Source organism: Melozone crissalis, unplaced genomic scaffold (genome assembly GCF_028551555.1).
Source record: "Melozone crissalis strain CALT ecotype California unplaced genomic scaffold, PUWL_Pcris_2 ptg000014l_1, whole genome shotgun sequence".
In the NCBI taxonomy this organism is placed as follows: Eukaryota; Metazoa; Chordata; class Aves; order Passeriformes; family Passerellidae; genus Melozone; species Melozone crissalis.
Genome location: NW_026535792.1, coordinates 16,626,290 through 16,650,294, shown reverse-complemented (window position 1 = coordinate 16,650,294; position 24,005 = coordinate 16,626,290). Strand labels below are relative to the sequence as shown.

General features: G+C 50.9%; 1 protein-coding gene across 2 annotated transcripts in view; it reads left to right on the top strand.

The window, feature by feature from the left end:
* The window catches only part of LINGO1 (leucine rich repeat and Ig domain containing 1), a 155,767-nt gene that overhangs the window by 39,266 nt on the left and 92,496 nt on the right, over positions 1–24,005 (top strand). For both annotated transcript variants that reach the window (XM_054272457.1, XM_054272458.1), the window contains one exon: positions 12,542–12,584. The gene's annotated coding sequence lies outside the window, so the exon portion shown is untranslated. The remainder of the gene's footprint in view (positions 1–12,541; positions 12,585–24,005) is intronic.

Below are 24,005 nucleotides of genomic sequence, written 5' to 3'. Positions count from 1 at the left end.
GGATGGGGGGCTCAGGATTACACATGGAAAGCCCAGTGCTGGCCATGCTTGGGCAGAGCTGGTGTTTCCACATGAAGCCTACATTGCTCTGCCCTTCTCCAGTGCCTGCCTGGCTGTTAATGTGTGGTTATTTGCACATGGCTTGTGAGGGCTTTCAGTGTGGTCCCTGGTTGGACTTCTCCTATAATAAAATAATTTGCTGCTCTGGAAGGAGGCGTTTCTGTGAGTGAGGATTAAGGTGTATTTCAGTGTTTGCTTCTTGGTCTGTGGCATGCAGGGATGTGTGGGTAAAATGTGCTGTGTCTGATTTTGAGGCTCAGTAGTTGAAATGCCTCATGTTGAGCTCAGGGGAGGAGAGATTTCTGCAGATTGCTGGAGGTAGAAGGTGGGGCTGTGCAGGAGGAACTGTGTTACATCCACAAGGTGAGCCGGGGGTCTTGTGGGCTTGTCACCCTGGAAGTGAAAGGAGTGGTGGCCTTGTGAGCCTCCAAGAGCATGTTTGGACAGCAGTGAAATATCCATCATGTGATTTCAGGTGTGGATCCACACATTTACACTACAGTACACGAGAGCAGGACATGGCCCAGGGCCTCCAGTGGGGATGCAGGAGGCCAGAAGCAGAGTGCTCTAAGGCTAATGAAGATGCCCTAGAAGATGATTAGCTTTGCAAGCAGCATTCCTGTGCTCTGGAAACAGGGATTATGGAGTTCACACTAAGGCCTTGGAGACCTCTGGAGCAGGAGTGATCTGTGTGTCACAGTGCTGTTATTGGAAAGGGTGGCTGCACTGCCTATCATCTGGCTTTGCTGACTTAGCTCTGTGGACCATTGCCAAACACAAAGCATCTTCTCCTTGGCCGTGGCCAGCCCACCTACTTGGAGTGGGTGATGATTTGTTTGTTCTTCAGCTCAGCTGGAAAAAATTAGTGTCCTTGTGGGAGGGTGGGAAGAGAGAGCGTCGCAGGGTGGCATCTCCTGAGGAAAGAAGAGGATTGCTGGGCTCAGGGGTTCAGCTGGAGCAGTGTTCAGTGTCCCACTGCCATCTCAAGGTGGTCCTGTTGGGCTCCTGTGTTGGGCTGGGGCAGCACTGCCTGTTGGATTTGGTCAACTCATCCCCTCCAAGGTCCTGAGGGAGCTGCACACAATGGCAGAGCCCCCCATCTTCATTCCTGGGGGTGTGGGGGTGCTCTTGCCTGGCCTGAAGCCCCCTAGAGCAGCACGGCTCTCCTCAGTGTGCTGCCACTTCCCCAGGGCTCAGCCCAAGGCTTTCCCAGTGCTGGTGTGTGTGGCACAGAATGAGGCGTGGTTCCCTGCTTGGCTTCTGACGCTGTCAAGGCGAGAAGTGCTCGTCATGCTCCTGATTGGGATGGGAAGCATCCTCTGGACTTGGCAGTGCATCCCTGCAGAGCTGTGCTGCTCATGGCATGGCTCCCAGGGCTCCAACAGCAGCTATGCTGGCAATGCCTGTGGCTGCCAGCCTTCCTGCTGCTGCTGATCCAGCTGCAGATTCCCCTGGTGCCACTACTAACATCACAGAATCACAGAGTCACAGAATCACAGAATCACAGAATGATCAGGTTGGAAGAGACCTCTAAGATCATCAAGTCCAGCCCATGCCCTCACACCTCACCTAGACTATAGCACCAAGTGCCATGTCCAGTCTTTTTTTAAACACATCCAGAGATGGTGATTCTACCACCTCCCTGGGAAGAGCATTCCAGTACTTTATTATTCTTTCTATGAAATTTTTTCCCCTAAATTCCTAAACATAAATCCTCTAGTCCCTTCTAGATATGCAGTGGTTTAGGGACATGCAGGTTTTAAGGGCTTTTTAAAGAAAAAAGCTGGAAAGCATGCCTTTGGCCCCAGAGAACAGGAGCAGGAAGGAGGGGGAAGGTGCTGTGCAGGGAGAGAAGAAATATCAAATGGAGATGTGGGGTGTGGGTGGGAAAGACTGCCCTGGCTGCCTCCCCTAGCAGTGAGCATCCCTCCCCCTGTGCTGGCAGCCCCACCACTGCCAAGGCTGAGAGGAGATTTGCAGTGCTGCTGCCCTGCTCTCCTGGCAGGAAAGCTGTGGAGCAACTGGAATTCTGATTCCCTGGGAACCTGTAAGAGCAGCATCACTCCAGGTCAAGGACTAAATCCATTACAGAGAAGCACTTGGGGGAAAGCCCTGGATGTGATGCACATGGATGCTGATGCATTAAAACCATTTCCCGTGGAGATCTTCCACAAGGCAGGCAAGGAGAGGGGTCGGGCACAAACCTGTCCCTGGAACTGCTCCAGCACTAATGGCTTGCCCAGCTAGCCAAGGGCATCCTGGTCATCAGCCTGGTGCTGGCTGGAGAAAAAAAGCCCTCCAGCCCTCAGCCTGCAGCCCCTCTGAGGCCAGAGGTGGCTGAGACCCTTCCCCTTACCATGCCCCTGGCTCCTGTGGGGCCGAGCTGCTGCTCCACCAGCAGTGTATCAAACCTGAGGAGGTTTTCCCAGCCATTTCTGTTCCAGCCACCAGTGTTGCACAGGTCAGAAGAAATCCATTCAGAGTGATCCTGGTCGGCTCTGAGCACAGATGGCACCTGGGTCCCTGGAAGGTCGCCTTTCCTGGCTGGGATGGCTGCCTGCACATGAGGTACAGGCAGGTGCAGGCAGCTGTGCTGTGTCACTTTTTTCCTAGGTGTTGCCTAACAACTGAGAGAGTGCAGAGAGCCTTAGAAAACTCCCTAGATTATCAGCCCTTTCCCAGAATGGGTTCTGGAGTCAAAGCAATCAGCCATTCTGATTTGCTTTGAAAAACATGTATTTTCAGTATTCATGTATTTTTCCCTTCTCTTCCCTTCCATCTTGCATCCCCACACACTTCCTTTCATTCCCCTCCTTCCTCCTCCTTTTCATGAGCTATTTTCAAATGCCAGGAAAGGCGAGATCTGAGGGGAGGAGGAGTAACTGAAAGAAAAAAAATGGTGGTGAAATTATTTCACACATTTATGGGAAAAAAAAAAAAAGAAGGTGTGGGTGTGGGGAAAGAGAACAGCTCCAGTTTCCAGAAGACAAAAAGCAACTTCATTCATTTCCCAACATAATTTCATCAGGTAGGAAGGCTTGGTTACGTTTCTGCAGCCCTGCAGTTCCCTGAGATGGTCTAAGTTGTCCCTCCTGCTGTGTTGCCCTGACTTGGAACAGGTTTGGTACTGGGGCTTTGGTACTGGGAAACTGGGGTAGGAGGATGCCAAATGGGAGGAAAAGGGAGGATGAGCTTCTGGAAAATGTGGCTTTGATTAAGCCAAATGTGGCCCTGAGAAGGGTAGGGGAGATATTACAAATATCACCATCCAAATTGGAAGCGTTTTTTCACACAAGGACAGTATGTTGGATGATTTCCCGTGTTTAATAAATAGGATTAAACCCAGCAACAACAGCTTTTGCTGGGAACTAGGAGTCTGGGTTGTGATAATTTTTTTAGATGACAAAATCTCCTTATGCTCAATTGTTTTTTCATCTCACTGGTAATACTGGAAATAACTGCTTTGGCTTGTCCCACCATTCCTGAAAGGTGATTTGTTTGTCCTACTGGCCCTCTGACTCACAGCCACTGGAAAAGGGAAATAACCCAAATCCTCAAGGAAGCTTTTCTGAGTAGTGAGATGCTCACTGCTGAGATGCTGGAGGTAATTGTGGAGGACTCATGCTCTGGCTGTCCCACACTGAAGTTCTGTCCCCTTCATGGCATGGGGCTTTGGAGAAGGCTCTGGACAGGAGCAGTTTGGAGATCCAGCAGCATTAGCCTGCCCATCTCCCCATGGCTGAGCTGGGGATCTTGGAGCAGGCTGGCATTTCACACCTTGGCAAGGGTGACATTTTCTTTGCGGCTTTTCCATGCTTGGAAGATGGCATTTCACCCCAAGAGGAAGCTGGTATTTATAAGGCAGGGCACTGGCATTTCATTCATTGTTACCATCCAGTGATTCAGACAAGGTCTCTTAGCTGGAAAGGTCAACTGGGTCTCTGCTGTTCTTTGCTGCTTTTCTTTCTTTCTCCTTTTTTTTTTTTTTTCCCTAAGGGAAAGAGGGAAATACAAAACCAAGTCACATGCAGAACTGCTGATTGTCATTTTTCTTGCCTTGAAAATGAAGGTGTGCTAAGCTACATAAAAGCTAGGAGTTTCCAAGTTTGCAAGGGTGTCTTTGGAAAGGTCCTTATTTTGCTTTGAGTTCCAAAGGTACAACCCAGAGCTTGGTGCTGGGGCGATGTGAATGGGTGGCAGCAGTGTTTGCCCCAGTGCTGTGCCAGTGCTCACCATCATCCCAGCTGTCCTGCATCATCATCCTCTTTCTTAAAGCTGAAAAAGAGCCTAAAACTCCCATCTTTTCTGGCCAAACACCAGGTTTTGTCCCCAGGCTTGAGGAGCAGGATGGGAAAATCAAGTGCAAGTCACCTCTGTGACTATGGGGATCTTGTTGGACTGGGGCAATCTAAACACTGCCAGGGCCTGGGAAACATAAATAAAATCAATAAGAAGCTGTTAAATTGTGCCTGAACCTCGGCAGGAACAGCGTGGGGAACGCTGGCTGCAGAGATGTATCTGCTGCCACTCCGCGGGCTGTGGCACATTCATTAAGCATCTTTAAGATGGATACACCCCCCAGTTCACCTCCTGCAAAAGCCTGGGAATTTATTTCCTCCTGAACCATGCCATCAATCACCGGTGACAGCACCGCCTCGGCACCGCGCGGCTCAGCGCGCAACAGCCGGAGAGGCACGGGGCTGGCTGCCCCCCAGCCTGGGAGGGGGCTGCCTCGGACCCCCACGCCCTGCCTGGAGGAGAGGGTCCCACTCCCTCACTCTGTGCTGGGGGAAAGGCTGTCTCACACCACAAACGCATCCGTGCTGTTCAGGACCCCGCTACCTCGTGCCGGCCTGCAGCATGTCCCTGCTTCTCTTGGGCATCCAGCACTGCCTGCATCAGTCTCTAATCTCCACAGGCCAATGCCTCAGAGAGGAGTTGATGGTCCCACCTCTTCTCTCCCCTCTGTGCGTCTCCCTGTGATCCTCTCCCCGTGATCCTCTCCCCTTCCTTGGCACCCTGGCTCCGCTCCCAGCTCCCAGTCCAGCATTCAGTGCTTGCTGGGCGGATGCTGGGAGCTCCCAGGGCCCTGCCTTGTGTGTGTAAATATGAGAGCCTGAAGTCTGGGCAGAAAATTTTTCCTTGTGCTGACTTGATGCTTGTAGCTTTTATTGGAGCAGCCAGACAGGAGCAGGACAAATCCAGCGATCCAGGGCAGCATGGGGGATGCCAGCTGATGGCTGAGCTGCTTTGCTTCCCCTCCCTTCTCCGCCTGCTCTGTTAGTGATGCTCTGGACTGGAAAGATGTGACAGGTCCACTTAGCATGAGGAAAGACCAGCTGGAGGGGGCTGAGTGACCCTCCTGCCCTGCACCCAGCACCCTCTGCCCAGCCCTGCCCGCACCCTGTGGCCGCCCCTTTCCTTCCTGGCACTGACATTTCACCCTCCAGTGCTTTCAGCTGTCAGCCAAGCTGCACATTACTTCAATTTATGCAGAGGCCTCAGTTTTACTACTTCTTGCAATTTCTTCTGATGCTTTTAATTTTTTCCCCCCTATCAGCTGGGAACCTACAGATTATCCCATAAGAGCAGAATAAAGACTTGTCAACCTTTCTTACCTGCTCCTTGAGATGAAAATAACTTCCTGAACCCCTTATAATGCTTTATTTTCTTCCACTTCTGCTACTCTGAGTGTAATTTGACTGACTAAAGGATCTTGAAGCTAAAGGTAAAAAAAAAAAGATAAAGTAGACTAATAATAATAATGGTAAAAACTGCTCCTGAGAGGCTGATAAGGGCCTGGAGATTCACACACTGGCCTCGCCTGCCGGGGCAGGTGTGAGCCTGGCTTTTGTTCCCCAGCTCCATAAGTCAGTGCTGGAGGTGGGGACAGCCGGGCTCTGCAAAAATGGGATGTTTTTCAGGAGAAGAAAGGTATTGTGTCCCCTATGATATGGAAATGAGCAGGGAGGTAAGGGCAGGGAGAGAGGATTTCTGATGGTAATGAGGTTTTACACTGGCTTTCTTGCCTTGCCTCCATCCCTCCCTTTCAACTGTAGGATGGGGTTTCAAAGGCTGTTGTATTCTTTTCCTTGGATTATTTGTCATGTTTTTCTTTTTTTTATAACCTTGCCTGTTGTGGTTTTTAAAGATAAAAGGTGGGAGCTGCAATGGAGGAGAATTTTCCTTGCCCTTCACTGGAAGGGCTGGGAGATGCTGCAGAGTTTGGGTTACTGATGTAAGGATGCCATGAGCTCTCATGGGCAGTGAAATGGGCTTGGGAATGCATTTCCTCTCCCATCCTGTCCCACAGCCTCAGCACGGCTGGAGAGGGATGTGACCTGCTGGCTGGGGCAAAGGCTCGTGCCAAACCTGAGCCCATGGTGGCTGTGCCACCCCCAAGCACCATGTCACAGCTCTGGAGCACTGGTGGAAACCAGCCCCTCCACAGCTGTATTCCACTTGTAACTCTGGGATGTTTCTTGTGGCACCTCCTTTGCAGAAACAGCCTTGCTTTTCCTTGACATCGCTGAAGGCTGAGTATTCCTGTTGTTCCTAACTCAGCTGCTGCAATATTCCTTGTGACTGTCCAGCAGTCAGGGCTTATTTTAGTCCCAGTTTGCCTAGATTCCAGCCTCCAGCATTAACTCTGGTCCAGCATTTATCTGCTGCCTTGAGGAATGCTCTGCTTTCCAAAGCCCTTCCTCATGTCGGAAGCTGGACACAAACTTCCTGTGCAAACAGTTTCTGGTGGAATGCTAAGGCTTGGGCTGAGTTCAATTTGTTGTGTAAAACATAGGCTCTTTACTGAAAAGGAGAAGTTTCTCCTCTGCAAAACCAGTGCTGTGAGCCCATGGATGCAGCTCCCAGGGGAACAAGGTGGGGAGCTGTTCCTGGGCTGTTCCTGGGCAGTGGCAGTGCTGCTGTTGGCTCTTGTGCTGCCACTGAATTCCTGCGAGGCCAGCAGTGCAGTGAGAGCCTCGGCAGCCAGGGCAGCTGGGCTGAGCTCCACTGTCAGTGCTTTCCATCTGTTGTTGATCTGAGGAACTTTACTGGGCCTGCCAGGGGAGCTTCCTGCCCCTCCTGCCCCTCCTGCCCCTCCTGCCCTGCAGTGAAGGAGCACTGAAACGTGGCTGCTTCCACAAAGTGCTGATTCAAAATTGCTCTGCCAGGCTGCCCTGGGTGAGGAGAGCTCCCAGGTCAAATCCACTCTTTGGGTAGGAGCTGCAAGCAAAGATGCCTCATGGTGAGCTGTGCTGGTGTTAATTCTGGAGTTCCCTGTCTAGCCAAAGCCCTTGAGCTGTGCTGGTGTTGCTCCTCCCCCTGCCCAGCAGACATTGCTGCTCAGCTGTTTGGTTTTATCCCTTCCTAATTTTACAAGAAGTGACAGTAAATCCATTCTGTATGCACAGGACTGTGTGGGGTGTTTAAACAACCATTTGCATCCAGATCAGGTGATGGCTTTGGGGTATCTCCTGGCAATGTGGGTTGGTGTGGGATATATCATGCTGTAAAAGTTAATGTTCAGAGCCTGATATTCAGTCTGCTAGAGCAGGAGAGCATTTGGCCATGAGCTGTGCTGTGTGGGGCCATCCCATGGCCTGTGGGTGCCTGGGGTGTCAGGGGTGTCACCAAGGGGTGTCAGGGATGTCTCCTGTCAGACCTTCCTGCAGATACTGCCCCTGAAAGGCTCCCAGGCACAGCCAAGAGTACCTGCACAGCTTGTCTGCACATCCACAAGGACCATTAGCTTGGGAGGAGGAGGAGGAGGAGGAGGAGCAAGGGGACGTGGCAGAGGAAGATAAGGCCATGGAAGGGAGGATTTGTGGGAAGTTAATGGGCGTTGAATTGGCATTATGCCCCAGCAGGTTTTCATTTCCCTGGCTCTGTGCTGGCCCATCTCCACCCCAGAGCAGAGTGGGAGCAGGATGCACCCACAGCTGAGGGCTGTGCCCCAGAACATCATGGCCAGGGAGTGCAGGGAGCCAGGGTTTGTGGCCCTGGGACCTTGGGCACACAGCAGGTGGCAAAAGGGATAAAGCAGAGGAAAATGAGGTTGCTGCACTGCTGCCCCGTGGGTGATGCTGAGGGGGATGCTCCATTTTAAATCAAACTCAGATCAAAGTGGAGATGGCTCCTCTGCTGCTTGGGGATGCACAAGGCTGTGTCTGAGCTCATAACATAAGGGCAGCTTTTACTACTCAAAGCTCTCTCCTTGCTCTGCTTCACTCCTCAGTGCCCTCACAACAATCCAGTATTTGCTCTGCTTCATATTCCACTGGCTTAGAAGAGCTGGGGGGAGATTGCCATGGCTCCTCTCTGGGCAGGAGTGTGGCAGGGCCTGGGCAGGATGCTGGCTCTGTAGGAGAGTTATTTTTGAGGCTTCCTTTTTCCTAGCACTGGGGTAGGGTATTCCCCCATTAGCTCAGCCTGCACCCCCAGGGTAAGTCCCTGATGAGGAGCCAAGGTGCAGCAGGGCTGGGGACTGGCAGCACAGCCCAGCCCCATGGGAAGCACTGCACCTTCCCTCTCCATGGGGCAGGGCCAAAGCAGAAATGCTCCAGTGTTGTTATCAGGTGTCTGGCTCAGGGATAACAGCTCTTCTCCTGTGCCTGCTGAGCACTCTCAGAAGCAGCACCATGACTGCTTTATTCCTTTGCTCTTCCCCTGTGTCCTTGACATGCCACCCTGGGGAGGGCTCAGCCATCCAGGACCATGACAGCAGTGCTTGGCATAGGCTCAGGAGTGTCCTTGATGGGGTGTGCTGGGTTTGGTAGCCACTGGGGAGGGGTCAGCCCTGGGATGTGCCTGCAGGTGCTTTGGCCCTGGCATCTGCATTCACTCTCCTTCATGTCCCCCACAGAGCTCAGAGCTGCCTGGTCTGAGAGCAGCAAGGGCATGTGGGGGGATGGAACCTGCAGGCCAGACCCTGCTTGGTCCAGTGGTTTCTGCAAGACTTTTCCCTGCTCTCATTGCCTTGCTCAGGCCTGGATGGATGAAATGGACTTTACAGCCCCAAATCCCTTAATCTCCAGTATACTTAGCAGTATTAGCCAGCCTACAGAAGTTACATACACAGTAATTGCACTCAGTGGAGGACACTCTCACAATTTCATGCTGGAAGAAAACATGTTATTCATTTTCCCCCATCTCCCACCCATCTATGCAGAAGTACATTGGAACCATGATAGGGACACGTTAAACATGCAGAGAAATGTCATAGCTGAAACACAACCTGCTCTCCTGGCAATTAACCCAGGCAGCCTTGCAGAAGCTGTGCAGGGTGAAATCTGCTCAAAGTGGGGCCTAAAGCTTCAGCACATCTTAGCTACTAATGCTAAGCAAGTTATGCTAAGCAATTAATATCCTTTACTTCTTTACAGCCCTCCCTTTGTTTTTATTAAGCATCCCTGCTAATACATTTAGCAAAGCTTGCAAAGCCTTTCAAAAAGCATGATCAGCTTCCATAATCTTATATACAGAATGATCACAAGCACCAGACCTAATAGACTCAAAGCTAGTACGATTACCACTGGGTGGAGCAGGAGGTTATGAATTCCTGTGGCTGTAGGTGACCACCCTGGGAGAGCTTCCCACCAGTGTGTTCTCCATCTCTTTTTCCTCTTTTGAACACAGAACACATTTCATCCCCATTATGGTGGACAGTGATGATAGTTTCTCTTTATCAATTCATACATGTTTTAATACTTGATGTAAGTCATCATGTTGTGATAATTTTCTTACCAGCATTAAGATTAATTCCAGTTGAAGTAGGTAACAAGTCTTTAACTAGTGTATAATTAGACTGTAACAACTGGCAGGACGTAACAGGAGCTGTATAATTAAAATCATACCCTATAATTCCACTAAAGTTACGAATGCACATATTCAAATGATTACTTGTATCTGCAATAGTATCACCTCCTAATATCAAACCACAAAGGGCCCTTAAGAAAACATATCCTTTTCCAATATATATAAGTGCAGTTGCAGGGATTTCATCAGCATGTGTTTCAAAATGAGAAACATTTTACTCAGTGTCAAGATGTGTTTTGGGCTTTAAGGGTGTTACAGTTGAATCCTTGTTGTTCCCATGTACTGTTTGCCCCTGGTGTCCACTCTGTGGTGCCATACTCTATATTCTATGGGAAAGAGGATGATTGCATTGTGATTTAGTGCAGCAATTGGCTATGTGCTGTATATTGAAGCATATTATTATTAAGAGAGAATCTGTGACCTTGTTGTTAATGGGGTCATAATTGGCCAAATACCACCAGGATTGAAATTCTCTTCCAGTTGTGCTGTCCCAAGCTACTTTTCAAACCTCTGTGGGTAAGGTGCTGTGTTTGCCTACCCTTGTAATTTCTGCCAGTGTGGAGTGCATCCACAGTTGAGTGTGGTGAAAGATTGCCCTGGACTATTCCAAGTGCCTCTCCAATCAGCTGGTGGTCTTTCTCATTAATTTTCTCCCACAGAGGCAATATATCAGACAAGAGCCATTGATTAGTCCCCAGTGCTAATAGAGAGGATTGCAATGGGTGCTCTAATATGCTTAAATCACTTGTTGTTGCACTTAGTTTACTTAGGAACACTTCAACATCTATACCATTTAGGGCTCCCAATCCTGTCCCTGTAATACTGGCTGCATCCCTCCCTGTTTGCTTTGAAGGGGGATGAGCAGGGAAAGGGTAATCACTCCTGGGTCAACACTTCACAAGTGATGTTAATTGTATACTATTACTTCTTAAACTATTATCTGTCATCACACAACAACTGGTATTAAGTCTTGAGCAGCAGCTGGTATTATCAGGGCAATGAGACCTGTCCTTCTGCTTACCTCTGCCCAGTTAAATTATAAACCTTATCTGATGGACACCAGAAAGCAAGAGCCTTCTGTCAGGTGTTTCAGGAATTGGGAGCCTTGTTTCTATATAATCTAGGAAAACTATCTTCCCTTTGGATTTGTTAAATTTCCACTAATCCGGATCATCCATCATTTTTATCCTTAGCTATGCTGTAGCAGTAACAGAGTCAATAATACCAAGAGCAGTGAGATGCCCCATTCATTCTTAGCTGATGTGAGAGTTTTTCCAGGAGTCAGTCATTTGTCAGCTGGCTGGCTAGTTACCACCTGCATGATGGGAGAATGGTGTATCCATCTTTCTTTTCCTAAACTTTTAACAGCAAAATAGGAACATAGTAAGATGGTATATGCTGCTTCCCACTTGGCTTCCAGTTTGTATTTTCACGAGAACATGTTAATTAAAATGTCATCTCCAGGTAGTATATAATGGACCTGTATTTCTAGATGTGTGGGCTGATACCATTCAGCTTATTCTGTTATTTTCAAACCCCTCCTGCATATATATGATGTATTGTGTCAACCATTCATCAGATGAGATCAGTAGGTGTCTTAACTGGGTATTACCTTCTTTAATAAAGGCCCTGTGTCAGCCTTTCTTGTGGGAAAGGCTTCTACCCAGACTGGTAACTGATGTATTATCACTAACAAATGTATTCATTGCTGCTATATCAGGCAAGGCACTTCCTTCCTTAATTTCTGTAGTGGCCTTGGTTTGTGGCTGGACAATATATTACAGCAATTTCTCTGAGTAGCTGGAGCTGATTCCAGCACTTGTGTATTTCTTCTCCCCTTGATACTTTCCCCCCCAATGATGTGAAAAATCCTTGTTCTTTCCATAGCTTTGCCATTGTGTGGCACACCCTGAGAGCATACAGAGAGTTTTTTGGCTCATTTCCCTTTTCTCAGTTGTTCTGTACATGTCAGGGCTGCCAGTTCACCCTGTCCTTGCTGGGAGTGTGCTGTGGTTGCACTAAGCAATTAATACCCTTTATTTCTTCACAAGGTGAGGAGCCAGTCCCTCATCTTTACAGCTGGGTGTTTGTGAGTCCCACGCCTGGTGCTGCTCCTGTTTGCAGAGCTGATAACTGATGGCAGGGAAGACTTTACTGTCTGAGGAATACTTATGCAAACAAGCACAATGGCTTAATAGGGAACACCCAGAGAAATCTCCAAAGAAAGCACCATAAATTCCTCTTCCTGTGGATTTATGGGGAGATGTTTCACAGATATTTATGGTTTCCCAGGTGCGTTGTTGTGACTCCTTGCACAGATTTGCATGGCGTGCTCCAGGAGCTGATGACAGGGGAACACTGATGGGGCAGCCCAGTGTTCATACCAGGATGGTAATGATGGGAATGGCTCCTTAATCCCTTGGTGAATTCCTCTTTGCCAGCACCAGCTGAGCACCTGGAGAGGCTGGCAAGCAGGGCTGGGTGGATTTAGGTGGCCCTGATCAATTTAGATGGTCCTGGTGCAATGCCAGGGTGGGTGACTGCCACAGCCCTGTCTGAACGTGCTGCCCCATCCACCCCTTCAGGGCTGGGCCACACCAACACTCCCCTGCTGCTGACCACAGCCAGCCCACTGAACCACATCTCTTCTTCTCTTCCTTTCCAGGTTCCTTGCATCACCAGCAGGTCCTTGTAGGGCTTCAGCTCTGGTAAGTGCAGTTCTGCTTTCTCCTCACTGAGTCTGTTGTGAAAGTGTCACCTGGGGTTGGAAGGGCACTGGGGCTGGGCACCACCACTGCTCCCCAGGCAGGTGGAAGAGCCTGAGTGTGCCCCTGTTGAGGAGCCAGTTCCTGCTGCACTTCACCCCAGAGTTATTTCCCCTGTGTGTGAAAATACACTGAGATGTGTCTATCAGTGCCCTCCCATAGTCCATGAAGGGAAAGCGTGTGGGCATCTGTAATCCTTCCTGGGTAATCTTTGTTGGATGGGAATTGAAAACTTTGGTGATTGTAATAAAAGCTGGGAGGTATTTCCACTGGCTGTGACTTCAGGGGACCTCAGGGGAACAATAAGAAGGTGAACTGATGGGTGGAAGGAGAGCACAACCTGCTTGGGGATCTTTGCACAGGAGCCAGGCTCAGAGGAGCATTTAGGCCCTGGAAGAAATGTGAATGTCAGAAGCTGCAGTCCTGGCTGCAAGCTAGTGTTGTCACCTGTAACCTTTCCAGGAATGTGCTCCTCTCAGGCCACCCTCTCTGCCACCAGCCACCCAGCTGACTCTCCTGAGGGACCAGTGGGTAGAAAGATAACATTTCTGGGCTTTCTCAGGCTCAAGTCCCTGTGCCATTCAGTGTTTGATGTTTTCACACTTCTAAAGTCCCCAGGGGTTTTCTAACCTTACCTTTAACCCAGCAGAAAGGGTCCTGGTTCTGTGCTGAGGTAAATTAGCAGAGGTGTATTGCAGTCAGTGTGGCTACCATGTATTGTGTCATCTTCACCTTTGTCCTCTTGATGTGTTTTTTTTTTTAATTTATCTGAAAAGCAGCCTCTTTGCTTGATGCTATCTGCTGGTTTGGTAATTAGGTCCTGTGGAAGGCACTGACATTAGCCATGTGCTCAAGGATTTGCCACCAATGTCCCAAGCTGCATGGCCTTGTTGAACTTGAGGGGTTTTCTTTTCTTTAGCTGCAAATAGTTCACTACTTGTGGCCTAAATTTATTGAAGGGAGGACTGTTACAGTGATCTCAGGGTTTTGGGGTGCTGCTGGCATGACCTTGCTGTGAGACAGAGCTGTTCTACAACAGGGACACCACTGTCTGGGCATATCTAACCATGGCAGGGGGCAAGGGAAGGTTGTGGATCCTGGTGTCTAGGGAGCTGCCCTGATGTCCTCTCCTTGTGCATCCATCTCACTGGAGGGCATCAGGCATGGTGTGAGCTTACCCCAAAAGCTTCTCCTCACTCCTAAGCCGTGCAGAGACTCCTCATCCGTGATGCTTTGCTCGTGACCTTGGCAGCCCCAGCTGGGAGCAGCTCAGGCCCTTGGGAGAGCTGTGCTGTGTTGAGGAAGCAGCGCTGCCATATTCCAGCATGTGGAGAAACTCCAGCCAAGAGGGTGATGAACCAATCAAGAGATTTTTCTGTGGCAGGGCTGTGTTCCATTGGGAAGTGAACATATAGCTTTGTCTTCCCAGACAATTCCTGCAGGAACAGCTCTGGCCACACTCCCTCCAGCAGCAAAAAGCAAGTGTCTATAGCTTCAGAGTGGGGACAGGCAAGACAGGACCCACTGGTCCTCCAAAAAGGGGAGAAAGTGGAGGGGGCAGTGGGGGAGAAGTGGCCATGATGGTAGAGCTGCCTCTCCTGACACAAGGTAATCAGCTCATGGCTTCTTCTCCCCAATCCTCTTACACCCCTCCCGTTGCACATCTCTCCCCAGACGTGGCCATGTGTGTTAGCAGAGATAAAAGCTCTCTTCCCACATGGGCTCTTCTTCCCCAGCATGCTTAATCATGAGCCAATGTGGCAAACAGCCTTCCTGAGAGGAGAGCCCCGGGCTTGGCTCTTCCCTCTCCCTCCCTGCCTGCTGCCTTTTGCCTGGGCTCCCACTCTCCTGCACCCCGGGGCTCCCCGCACGCCCCTGCAGCCTGCACAGCCATCACGTGCCTCTGACAAATGAGCTTCATCTGGACCCAAAATTAATCACATTGTCATGCTGGCACAGGATGAGGCAGCTGTGCTGAAATGCCTGAATCCCTGGCTAATTTATCACAGGGGCTGGATGCAGAGCTGCTCCGCAGCTCCTGCCGCATGGGGACATGCTCCAGAGAGGCATATGGGGACAAGGAGCTGTGAGGCCTGGGAGTGAGTGCTCAGGAGGACACGTTCTCCTCCTCCCCAGAGCTCAGCCATTGATTTTCAACCAGGAGAACCTGGTGGGAGGTTGCTGGTGCCCAGGGCTGATGCTGCTGGTGACAGCCTGGCTCCTCTGAGATGCCTCGGACCTGGAAGCTGATGAGTCCTCCTGCACTGGATCATGCTCAGGAACCCAGAGCAGAAGACTAGTGAAGGAAATGGATATGAGGATTATTCCAAGATTTCCAAAGCTATGGTCTTTATGGATGGTGGAAGGAGGAGGCAGCCAGCCAGGCTGATGTGTCTTGTTCACTTCATTACTCCAGTTTTGCTCATCAGAAGCAAAGCGTTCACTGCCTGTGATGGGCTGGGATCAGCTTGGAGAACCAGCTCCAGGGCCAAGGGCTTCCAGCTGGACCAGTTCCTGTAAAGAATGTCAAGGATGGGGGCCAGTTGTGATGTTTGCTCCTGGTGTTGTGCATCTTTCTGGGATCCACATCATCCTGCTTGCCAGCTGCTCCTCTCCACTTCACTTCAGTGTGGGTTTGCTGGGCAAACTATCTCTTCCTAAGTCCATCCCTACAGACGTGGGTTTCTCCAATATAGACACCCTTGCTTGTCTTGTGGTAATTAATTACTAATTCCAGACCAGACTCAGCTCTGGAGTGCTCGTTAACTAATTGGATGCCTTCCAGCAAATCCTAGCAGTCCCTGCACGATGGGAAAGTCACACATTCCTTGTCTGCTTCCTCACTGCTTTGTCCCCCATGGTCGATAGGAGCACCTTGGAAGAGATCCACTGGGGCTGCTCTCCTGGAGCTGCTGGCAGCACAGCAGGTGCTTCCTTGAGGTGCATAATAATGGACAGCAAAGCAAAGCAACACACAGATGCCCTGTACAGTGACTGGTGACATCCTTTGCTGTGCTCCCAGCTGCTGGAAGAGGCTGGAAACCTGCTCTGCCCACTGGTCTCTAAGGGTTTCACACCAACTCTCTTTGCAGATGTTGTTGGATGTGGGTTTTTTCCTCATAGCCTGGCAGAAATGCTGGAAAACTGTTGTCCTGTGCAGTCTGAAGCTCTGTGTTGCTCACGTTTTGCTGTCATGGGGAGAACTGGTCCCATGTTTTTAGAGAAAAGAGGCTTTTATCCATAAAATTGAGCTGGTGGTGCTCCCAGCAGTTTGCCCAGACAAAACAGTGAGTGGCTTTTGTTAAAACTTTAAATCTTAACTCACAAGGGCATGGACTCCCTTAGATCAGCCATAAGCTGGTGCACAGATAAACAGGGTGTTTTGAGGAGGGAGAAGGGATGTTTTGGTCTCCTGTGCCTCTGAGGGCCCCGTGGGGTCTCTGGCCCCTGGGCACCAGCAGTCGTGGGCAGCTGAGCAAGAGACAATGGAGAGCTCAGTCTGAGCATCTCTGAGCCTCATCCTCAGACCCTGCAGCCTGCTGTGCTGGCCCAGGAGCTCTCCTGCCTCCTCACCTGCATGCTTCAGAGTGGATTTTGGGGCTGGGCTGTGCTTGTGACTGCTTCCAGGCTCTTTGGAAAGGCAGATGTGAGCAGGAGACATGTCTGACCCGATGTTCATCCTTATTTCAACTCCCCCAGGGCCTCTGGGGGATGATGCAGCCTTCAGACAGCCCAGAGGAAGAGTTACAGTTCTCTTGGCTCAGTTGCATGTTCAGAGTGAGCTGCTGTCAAGGCAGGGGCTCCCATGGGTGCTACCCCTAACCCTGGTGACATGATGATGGGTCCTGGTGGTCAGCACTTGTTGACGCTGCCTTATTTTTTCCCTATGCTCTTATTGTTTTAGGTCAGGGTTGTAGCTGAGGTTTTATAGGCACCCCTTTGCCAAAACATGACAGGCTTGAGCCCCCTGTTGAGTGGAGAGGCCAGGGAGGAGCTGGGAAGCAGCTGAGATGTGACATGGGGAATTGGAGATGTGTGGTGACACCAGAGCAAGAATTGGTCAGACAGCCTAGGAAATTACAGCTTGAGTTTCCAGAGAGTGTTGAGAGGGTGGAAGGCAGAGCCCGGGGCAGAGGACATCGATGCTGGGAGACTCCAAGAGATGCCTTTGCTTGGGCTGTGTGAGGAGGAGTGCTGAGGGTCAGTCCCAGGTCTCCCAGAGGTGGCTGGGACAGGGCAGGACCTCCTGCCAGAGTCAGGCCTGGGCAGGCACTGCTGGCTCTGCTCAGCATTTACCATCCCCTGGGCTGGGAGGGAGCCCAAACACCCTCCAGAAATGGCTGAGAGAGGCATCCCCAGGAGCACATGGGATGCTCCAGGGATGCTGAACCACCTCAGCAGAGGGAAGCACTTGTGTGCCCAGAGAAAAGGTTTTTCCAGACTCTGTGAGAGCATGGGGAAAGCCTCTTGTGGCTGTTTAGAAGCACTTTGCAGTTGGAGGTGCCCAAGTCTTAGTTTCTGAAAGGCCCTGTTCCCTAGAGATTCAGAGTAACTGACCCTGCAGATCCCTGTGTACCAGCAGGCAGGGCAACACTCAAGGACTTGTCATGGCAGGGCTGACACCAGCCTGCTTTCTCCTAAGTGCAAATAACTGTGCCACAAATTCCATCAGACTTTGCTATCCATTAACAACTGCTCCTTTGATCTTTTGTCAGTATGAAGGAACTGGAAGAGTTTCTTTGGGTCTAGTAAATTGGACATGTCCTGGCCCTCTGTCTCTTGTAGAATCCATATGGACGTAATGGATTTAGTGGCATCTTGCATTTTCATCTGTTGGGACACAAATAATGGTATTTCACCCTGGCACCCAGTGGTGCAAAACCCCTCACCCACATTTTGGAGAGGGCTGTGCTGTGAATCCCTACCTGTGCTCCTCTGACCTCAGCATTTGGGAGTTGAGCATGGTTTGAGAAGGGTTGGGCATGGTTTGTGTGGGATTTGGAATGGTTTGTGTGGGATTTGGAATGGTTTGAACCTACTGCACTTTTGGACAGAGCTGGAAGCACCATCCTCCCTGGCACACCCCAAAGGCAGCTCCAGGGAGCTGCAATAACCTGGTGTGACTCTGCAGAGCCTGATTTCTAGTCCTGTCTTTAAACACCCAGCTGTTGAGATCTTTTATCTGTATTCAAACTGAGACTTGGCAGGCTTAGGTAGCAGGGAGCTCATCTCAGTGACCAGGAAGATCTGATGAGCCCTTAAAGCAAACTCTTCATCCCTCAGGAGGACGAGCAGGGATCTGAGCACACCAGAGATGCTTTCATGGGCTGAGCTGGTGAGACTGGGTAGGAAACTGGGTGGGAAACTCAGGGCTATCCAGCCCATGGGAGCTTCCTTAGAGACGGGGTCTCCAGACACCCAAAGAAGTACCCAGAGCCCCCTAAGGCACACAGGGGCTACGTTTTGTGCTGAGATGTTGAAGGGAGAAGAGAGCTCAGCATCTAGAGATTTTCCAGGCAATGGAAATTTTCCAGCCGAGCCTAAGGATAACCACCTCATCACACTGGAGCTGGCAGGAGAAGATGGCCGCTCCCCTAAATTCCAGATTTGTCCATCACTAGCGATAATGCACCGAGAAATAAATGCCACTTACAAAATTTATGGCAGAGCAGCTTTGCTAGTCTCCTTTTTTTAAGGTTATACTAAAAATTAAACCACATTTCGCCCCAAGGGGGAGCGGCAGGCTGTCACCGTAACAAATGTGCCGGTGTGTCACGGAGCAGCGCACATGTGTGTGCACACAGCGCTCGGGAGGCAGGGCCAAGCCGAGCTCACGTGGCTGCTGAGCTGAGGAAAATCGTTATTTTTGTGCTTACACTTTAGATGGCACTTGCCTGGCCCCGGAAAAAAAGAAAAGAAAAAAAAAGAAAAAAAAACCCCAAACAAACATAAAAACATGGGAGAGTTACACAAGCTCCAGCCCGAGTTCCCACTATAAAACCTGCCGCAAGCAGCGGAAGCCCGGGCTCCTCCCGCTCACGGAGAGCATCCCGTGCCGGCAGCATGGGCGGGATGGGATAGCCCCATGCCCTAGGCACCGTCAGCTCGCAGAAGGTGTTGTTCTGAGGTTAAGCACGGATCATCAGTGTGCCTTTGAGGGCTGTTTTCCCTCCTTGCCCCGCCGTGTGTCTGGACGGGGCGCTCCGGGGATGTTCATCAGCTCTGGCAGCGGAGCTAACACGATTGAGGGCTTTTCTCACCCTGCTCAGCGCTCATTAACATCCCCCTGCTAAGGAGTTCAGAAGCGTCGCCTCATCTCGCCCAGCTTTGGTTTGTGATGGGCAGGCGGTGGATGGGGGGAACTCCCCCCGGCCCTGTGGGTTCTGTCCGGGCAGAGCAGGGCCACAGAGCGAGGGGACATGGCTGAGATCCGCTGCAATGCAGTGCGGTGCCACCGACCGCACTCTGCCCACAAAGAGTCCTATTTCTGCCGGGCACGGGGAGCTGGGCAAGGCAGATGCCCTGGTTGAGGGAGGGTGAGGCTGCCTGCCTGCAAACGGAGACCTACAAACAGCTCCTCGGTGGTGTCACAACCCCGTCCTCTGCGCAGGCAGGGAGAGAACCCAATTTTGGAAGCCTCCTTCCCAGATCTCACAATCGAGAAGCAGGAGAGATATTTTTATTTGGTCTTACAAGTAGGTCTCGAAACGTCTCTAAGTGGGTGCTTCATAGTCAGCGTAGAAATAAAACCATCCCCTGCGCCACCCAAAGCCCTTTGCAGCAGCCAGCCCGAGGCTTTGCCCTGCTGCCTCCACTCTGTGCTCTCCTTTTGCTCCATGTCCCTGGCCAGCTCTCCTGGGGGCACCCAGAGCAGGCTGACACGAGTTCTGACCCCTGCCCAGCAAAATTTGATGCAGGAGATGCTTCCACACTTTCTGTGGTGGGTCCCAGATGTCTTTTTAGTCACCTGAAATGTGTCAGTCTGTGTTGAGCCAAAGAAGAAAAGTGTGCTTGATGATTTTCTTTTTCCCCTGAATATTTTAATTCTTCCATCCAGAAAACCCGATTCTCCCATGGAAATTGTGTTTCCTGTTTGAAAACAGGTTGTTAACACGCCACTCAGCACTACAGAAGGCTGCTTTTCCAGGGGCTAATACTTGAAGATTGGCTGATTTCAATATCTAGCACACTACATCCTCTGATTCAGCCTTTTCCTTGCATCATCAGGGCTTTTGTGCTTTTCCTTTCTCCGATTTGGATCCTCTGGTGCCTTGTAAGACCCAGACTCCTGCTGCAGCCTGGCTCAGCTGAGCTGAGGAAGACCTTTCCACTCTGTCTGCCTGGCTATTTCCATGAAACCTCCAGGAATTTAATAACTTTGAGATTTTCAGCTGTCACTCACAAGCTGTTGAATTTGACTGCTGAGTTGGAGAGTAATTAGGGTAGACAGACAACACGTGGAGCACGTGATGGCACAAGACTTGTTTTCTTAAGGAAACCACACCAACAAAAAAAGGAAAAAAGATCTAAAAATACTTCTTTTCAAATTTTTTGCCTTGTTCTACCTGCAGATAGCTCTTGACTGGCAGTAAGGGAATGTGGGCTGCCTTAGGGTGGTGACACCCAGCACTGGGTGCTGTGTGGGCAGGATGGGTGTCCTTGTCCCTGCAGTCCTTGGGGACACGGGGCTGAGAGCTCAGCATGGTGACTTTGGTCCCTTTGAGATGACATTGGGTGAGAATGAAGGATGTGACACGAGCATCTCCAGCAGTGCTGTGCTATTTCAGGGCAAACCCATCAACTCAGAGCCATCTTTTATAAATAAAGGAGGTTTTAATTAAAACCACAAATTGTTAACAGTCTAGTACACTGCACATTCTGCCTGATAGCAGAGCATTCTTGAAAGTACCTGTTAAAATACTGAATGGTGCTGCCATTAAGGGATTTTTGGCTGGCTGGCCAGAGGTCTGTGTCCTGCTGCAGGACACTGGAGGTGTGCAGGAGGTGCAGGATGTCTCGGCCGAAGCAGCCAACATGGGGTTTGGAGGTGATGACTGATTGCTTTGTGTGCCCCATCTTGCCCTTTGGAAGGGGGGCACCAGCACTGGGAGCAAAGGGTGGGCAGGGTTGTGCCAAGGGAGCTACTGAGCCTCTTTCTGTGCAGGGAGGAATGGAAGATGCTGCCTAAGGCTTGTGGAGCCTCATGCTGCAGGTAAAACAGGCAGGAGGAGAAGGAAGGGGAAGAAGGAACTGCTGAAGGCTGCAGTTCCTGGTGGAATCTCTGCCCTCCAGGGGCCAGCTTTGTGTCTGGGATGCTCAGAGAAACCCAGCCCCACACAGCTGCCTGCTCATGCCAGCTTTTATTCCCTTTACCCGCTCCTCTCTCTCGGTGCTGGCGGGCAGCCCAGTGCCAGGCTTTTTATGGTTTTCTTTTTGTCTTTTTCAATGAGAATAAATCTTTTATCTGTTGACTGTGAGGCTGTGCTGCAAACAGAGTTGTACAGATTTTGTGGGTTTTTATAGCCACCTCCATCTTCCAGGTTGATGGTTTGCAGCTTGGTCAGTGCCCAGAGTGGGCACTGCTGGCTTGGATGGAGATTAACCCCAGCTGCTCCGTGCTGGAGACTGAGATGCAGGGATGGAGACCAGCCCTGCCACCCCCATGATGTTGTCTCTGCTTGCCTTATACTGAGTGTAACAGGAAGGGGGAAGCATGTGGCTGGAAAGAGGCAGACATAGAGCAAGGAAAAGCAGCTCATTTTGCTTAATTATGACTGACTGTGACAGCCTGCATCTTTAGTTTGAAAAGTATCTGTGAGGTATGGGCTGCTTCTCTCAAACAGGATAATTATGTTAATTAAAATGCTTTCTTTATGGCAGTTCTGATTAATAAAAACAGTTCCAGTGCTCTCTTTAAACACGCTAACCTTCTGTTGTGCGGGAAAACTGGCTTTTCTCAGCAATTTATGACTTTTAAAACAGATTAGAGTGGGACAGCCTGCTGCTTTCACACAGTAACGCTTCCTCCCCGGGGGAGAGCAAGGCAGCCCACCAGCACAGTGCCCTGCTCGTGGGGAACAGACGGAGCAGAGCACTCGGGCAGCGACGCCGGAGCAGGCAGCAACATGTGCCCGTGTGGGAGCGAGGGATGGGAGGCGTCACAGAGCTCTGCCAGAGTGCCAGGGAATAAAAATACCACTTATTTCTCTAATTGCTGTTTATTTCCTCTGCAAAGTATTGCGATAATTAACAAGCTCCCAATTAAGAAAAAATTGTGTGTAGAGGAAAAGCAGGTACGGGTGCCAAGAGAGCTGGGTTTGTGCCAGAGCGTGGTGAGGGGCAGTGGTGGTGGGTCCCTCTTGCTGACCACACGTGGGATGGGGTCCTCTGGGGACTCCAGCACTCTGGAGGATGTGGTGAGTTCCCAGTTCCTCACTGGAGACCTTTCCCAAGATGATGGTTGTGCTTCCAGAGCTTTGAAAGCTTAGGAGCTCATCTGACCCCTGGTGTGGCTGCCTCATGTTTCATCCTTTGGCTGGTTTGCTGGTCCTCGAAGGGGTTTCTTTCTTGCTCATGGAGGTTCAAGGCCCTTGAGCAAAGTGGGTTTGGAGAGGGGCTGAGCATCCAGCACCCTCCTGAAAAGCAGTGACAAATTGGGAGAGCTTGGTATCTCTGCAGATAGCTCTGAAAATATAATCAACGGCCTGGTTGTTCACAAGGAGGCACCACTTGGTGTTCATAAGGAGGGTGGGTTTGCCACACAGTTGTCCACAAATGTCAGTCCCCAGCCAGGTGCATGTGGCAAGGAGGTTTTGTGTCCTCCCCACCCTCCTTTTTCCAGATCTTTCTCCTGCTGGCAGCTGGTGCCTTAGGCTGGGCCAGATGCTGGAGCAGCACATTGGAGCAGTTCTTAGCTTCCACTTCCCAGGCCCAGCAAGGGACTCTCACACAGGGGTAGTGACTTACCTTGGGTCCCTTCCCTTCCTCTATGCCCAGGAAGGAACCAGCACCTCCAGCAGCCCATCCTCAGGTTTGGGGAGTGCTGCTGAGCCCTCTGCTTTGTCAGGTGCTTTGGAAAGGCTGACACCATCCAGCTGGCCAGAGGAGTTTGGGTCTGTCCTGCCCTGCTCCTCCAGGAGAGAGGGAAAGGGAGTGCTTGTCCCTGACCCTGTGAAATGCTGCATGTGGCCAACAGCCCTTGCCTAAAGCATCAGATTGCCATCAAGCTGTGACTCCTGATGTAGAGCTGATTGACTTCACTGGGTTTGCTTGACCTGGTGAACTGTTGGCAGGCAGCCCCACTCCCCCCAGTCTGAAGTATTTTGGAAGGATTGGTGTGGGAGCTGGGGAATAAAAACACCTAGAGGTATGGACTATAGGCCAGGGGAGGGTGGTGAGGGGCTGTGGGGTGAGGCTCCTGCACACATCCAGCAAGGCAGCTTTGCCCTTTGGTGTTTGCAACCCGCAGATCCTGGTGAGCAGTGCAGTCATTCAGGGAAGCTATCCAGAGCTTCCCTGCAGGTTATCCCCCCAGCCTGGGGGGCTGCAGCCAGCCCAGCATGGCTCCATCCCCCTGGCACAGCCCTTTCCTTGCCCTGCAGGCTCAGCTGGGGCTGACTCTGCTTTGCTCTGCTCCTCGCTGCCCCGTTTACCTCTGCTATATTTACATGTCTATTTTATGATTTCAATTTTTAATGCTTCTGCTCTTTGAAGATGCTTAATGCTTTGGAGTGGAACATTTTCTTCTGAGTCCTGAGTGCCAACTGAGGACAGACCAATAAATCAACTAATAACTGGAACCTCATTTTCTGCTCCCATGGCTGTGAGTTAACCCTCCTTGTGCCTCCGAGGCTCTCCTGGTGCTTCCCATCTCCCTGGGCAGGAGAGCTGCCTGTGCCAGCTGGGAACACCCTTTGGCTGGGCAATGTCAGGCCTTTGGGATTCCCATGCTGGGCTGTGTCTTAAGTGGTGGTTTCTGGGTGTATCTTAAGTCATGGTTTCCAGCTGCCACCTTTACCTTTCTGTCACCACTGGTCCCAACGCCTCATTGGGTCAGCAGAGCTAGAGATTAGGAAGGCAGTCTGTAGAGAGTGGGGAGCATGGTGCCTGGGTCTGGCAAGTCACCCAGTGAGACCCAGGCTGTTCCAAAGCTCCTCAGGATGGGACAGCCAAGTGCCATCTTTGTGATGCCACAAATTCCAGGACCTCTAACTGTGCTCTGCAGGAATGATGTCCAGAGAAAGCCACTTCCTTGCTGCTTGCACAGGGAACTCTTGCTCTGCTGACAACTTGTGGCAGAACTGGAGGAGCACCTCAGGAAGGCATCCTGTGTCCCTTTCACTGGCAGCTGGAACTGATGAATCC